Source organism: Saccopteryx bilineata, chromosome 12, assembly GCF_036850765.1.
Source record: "Saccopteryx bilineata isolate mSacBil1 chromosome 12, mSacBil1_pri_phased_curated, whole genome shotgun sequence".
NCBI classification, from domain to species: Eukaryota; Metazoa; Chordata; class Mammalia; order Chiroptera; family Emballonuridae; genus Saccopteryx; species Saccopteryx bilineata.
The window spans coordinates 7733510-7737452 of record NC_089501.1 but is presented as its reverse complement, the minus strand read 5'-3'; positions in this window follow the sequence as shown (position 1 = coordinate 7737452).

Sequence of the window (3943 nt, the reverse complement as noted above, 5' to 3'; positions counted from 1 at the left end):
GCCCTGACTGGGATTCACCCAGAAAGCCCTCTAGGGGGCGATGCTCTGCCCATCCTGGGGCCTTGCTCCACTGTGACCAGAGCCATTATTTTTTAGCACCCGAGGTGGAGGCTGTGGAGCCATCCTCAGTCCCGGGGGCCAACTCACTCCTATCGAGCCATGGCTGCAGGAGGGGAGGAGAAAAGAAAGAAAGAGAGAGAGAGAAGCGAGAAGGGGAGGGGTAGAGAAGCAGATGGGTGCTTCTCCTGTGTGCCTGACTGGGAATCAAATCCAGGAAATCCACACTCAGGGCTGAAGCTCTACCACTGAGCCAACTGGCCAGGGCCTTAAGGTATTTTTTCAAAGTTTTCATTTTCCTTTATATTTATAATTTATAAAACAAGTGTCAGACTTTACTTCTACCATTTTCTAGGTGCTTCTCTTTCTAGTACAAGAATATGAAAACAGACATTTTGATCTTAGTTTCTGAGTATTTTTTCTGTTACAAATAGTATCCCATTTTTTAATTTTAAAAAGTATGTGTGTGGCACTGGCTGGTGTCCCAGTGGATAGAGCATCATCCTGGAGCATTGAGACTGCTGGTTTGATCCCAGGGTCACTGTCTCAACCCCAGTTCAAGCCCCCATCAGGGCACAAAGGAGAAGCAATCAATGGGTACACAACTAAGTGAAACAAGTTGATGCTTCTCTTTCTCTCTCCTTCTCTCCACCCCTTCCTCTCTCTCCCCCCATTCCTCTCTCCCCCCCTTCCTTTCTCCCCCCTTCCTCTGTTTCAAATCAGTGAGGGGTGGGAGGGGAGTATGTGTGTGGTTTTTGCCTACAGGATGGGATTTTGAGTGTTTTTTTCCTCTTTTTCACTTATCTATATATTTCTAATTTTTCGACAATAATATTTATTAACCATATAAAGAAATACATCAAAATGTTTTAATAGAAAATAGATCCTTACCACTTATGATAAATTTACCCTCAAAGTAATCTCTCTGTTGAAAAATGAAGACGTACTACTGAATTTCCACAGTAGTAGTGTATATATATGCCACCTGATAGCTTCCAAGTAATAATTATAGTCATAAAGCATTTACAAGGTTGTAGGATTAAATTTTGACTTCTCTCCAACTCATTCTGGAATGTGGGGCACTGTTAAACTTTTCTGCACTGTAGTTTCGGGCCACATTTCTTCCCTGACCTGGCACAAATTAAGAGTGATAATTGGCTTTGATGGTCAAACAGCCTTCAAACACTTTTTATTTATTATATTTATAACCACTATTGGTCACTTTATGATATAAGAAATTGAGGAACCTAATTTGGCACAATTATTGAAACTCTTTTAAAAGTAGTAAGTGTCAAAACTTAACTAGCTAATTAATTTCCAAATTAAATTCTCATTGCAGCTTCCTGGAGATCAACAGGAGAAAGACAATCTCATGTAAGCACCAGAACAAGGTTATAATTTAACTACTGATTCTTATTTGAGATGACCATATTCCTATGCAGAAAAGGAAATGTTTGTTCAACAGTTTTATCTGTTTTCTTTCATGGGATTTGAAAGGATTTACACTTGAGAATCAGTAAGGTATTATCTCAACTCCAGCTACTTTAGCAAATTTTAGGATGGAGCCCAGTTCACAAATATAGCACATCAAAGATGGTAATCTTGCCCTGGCCACTTGGCTCAGTTGGTTAGAGTGTCATCCCCATACATCAAGTTTGCAGGCTCAATCCCTGGTCAGGGCACATTACAAGAATCAACCAATGAATGCATAAATAAGTGGAATAACAGATTGATGTTTCTCTCTCTCTCCCTTCCTCACTTTCTCTCAAATCAATAAATTTTTTTCAAAAATTTAAAACTTTACTCTCATGGTATGGTTGTACAGTACTTTTTTACTCAATCCCAGAGAGATTAAGTCAACTAAGGTCATATGGTTGAGGGTTTAGAACATTGAGTTCCCAACCTCTGAAGTTATCCAGGAGCCCTGATTGGTATTTTCCTGAATCACACAGTTCTCCTTTGTAGTTTTCAGTCCCAGCAGTGATCAGTACTCACATATTTTGGCTTGTTGTTTCAGTCCTGCTCCTAATTTATTCACTCAGCAGTCATTTTTGAACAGCTGTTCCATGCCAGCCTTTGTGTTAAACGTTGGAAAAATAATCAACACATTATAGTGTTGTGCCATTCACAATCCACTTTCACAAACACCATATCATTTGGCCATGTAATTTGAGCTATTTAGAGCCAAGAACCAAGACTCATTTGTCCCTATATCATCATCTGGGACTTTGTTTGGTGCGTTGCCTAATGCACCAAGTATTTGTTGAATAGATGCATAAATGCTGAGAGAATGAAGGAGTGAGTAAATATATAAGCCTCATTGTCCTGGTCAATGCCATTTTTTATTTCCATAGGATTGTCAAACATTCACTTTTCTTTTTAACTTTTCTTTTCTGTTGGAAAATATTTCTGGTTTTTAGACTTATTTCTTTCTCCTCTGTAGAACAAGTTTTATTTATTTATTTATTTATTTATTTATTTATTTATTTTATAGAGATGAAAAGCATCAACTCATAGTCATAGTTGGAGCACTTTAGTACTTTAGTTGTTCATTGTAAGTGCCTTGACCAGGGGCTCCAGCTAAGCCAGTGACCCTTGCTAAAGCCAGTGACCTTTGGGCTCAAGCTAGCAACCATGGGATCATGTCAAGCCTACAACCCCGCACACAAGCTGGTGAGCCAGTGTTCAAGCCAGCAACCTCAGGGTTTCAAACCTGGAACCTCAGCATTCCAGGCCAACACTCTGTCCACTGCACCACCACCAGTCACACTGTAGAGCACCTCTTAATGGTGCTCAGAGGCAAGACCATAGCTCCCCAGGAGCCCTAAACCTGCAACTTCTGTCCCATGGCTGAGACCCTTGCCATTGGCTGCTAACAATCTCTGTGGCAGGTCAGCCTCACTGTGGCCCCAGTTTGAAACTGACCAACTCCATATGAAGAGTTTGGCAAATAGTACGAAACAAATTTTGTCACTCTTCTTAATAATGTTGTAGAATACTTTTATCTCTCTCTCTCTCTCTCTCTCTCTCTATTTATTTTGTGACAGAGAGAGGGGCAGATAGAGACAAACAGACAGGAAGGGAGAGAGATGAGAAGCATCAATTCTTTGTTGCGGCACCTTAGTTGTTCATTGATTGCTTTCTCATATTACTTTGACTGGGGGGCCTACAGCAAAGCGAGTGACCCTTTGCTCATGCCAGCAACCCCGGCTCAAGCCAGCAACCTTGGGCTTCAAACCAGCAACCTTTGGGCTCAAGCCAGCGACTACGGGGTCATGTCTAGGATCTCACGCTCAAGCCAGCAACCCTGCACTCAAGCTGGTGAGCCCATGCTCAAGCCAGTGACCTTGGGGTTTCAAACCTGGGTCCTCTACGTCCCACTCTGATGTTCTATTTACTGTGCCATCACTTGGTCAGGCTGTTCAATAATTTTAATTAGGATAAAAAGCTGTGAAACTAGGTTTTCTTTGTTAGATCAGAAATCAGGAAAGCAGTATGTCAAGAAATCTAGAAAATAGCAGTGGAACAATAAGCTACACTGATGGACATATAGTGCTGGTGGCAGGGGAGGGCAAAAGGCAGAATCAGGAAATGGATGGTGTCCAGGTGTTGCTACAAATGTTTCAAGCAATTATCTACTAGATTCACAAACCAAAAGGGTTTTTTTTCTATTTTTAAAAAATATCTTCCAGATCAACCAAAATTTTGAAAATCATTCAGGGCATCACTTTGAAAACAGCCCTGAAGACAGATAAAACTCCAAAATAAACAAGACCCACCTTTACCACCTAAAGTAGCAATGGTCCTGTTCCTTCGTGCACACAGTCAACAACTAATTATTGAACATCTATTTGTCAGGCATTCTTGGAGATAGAGTAGTTTTTTT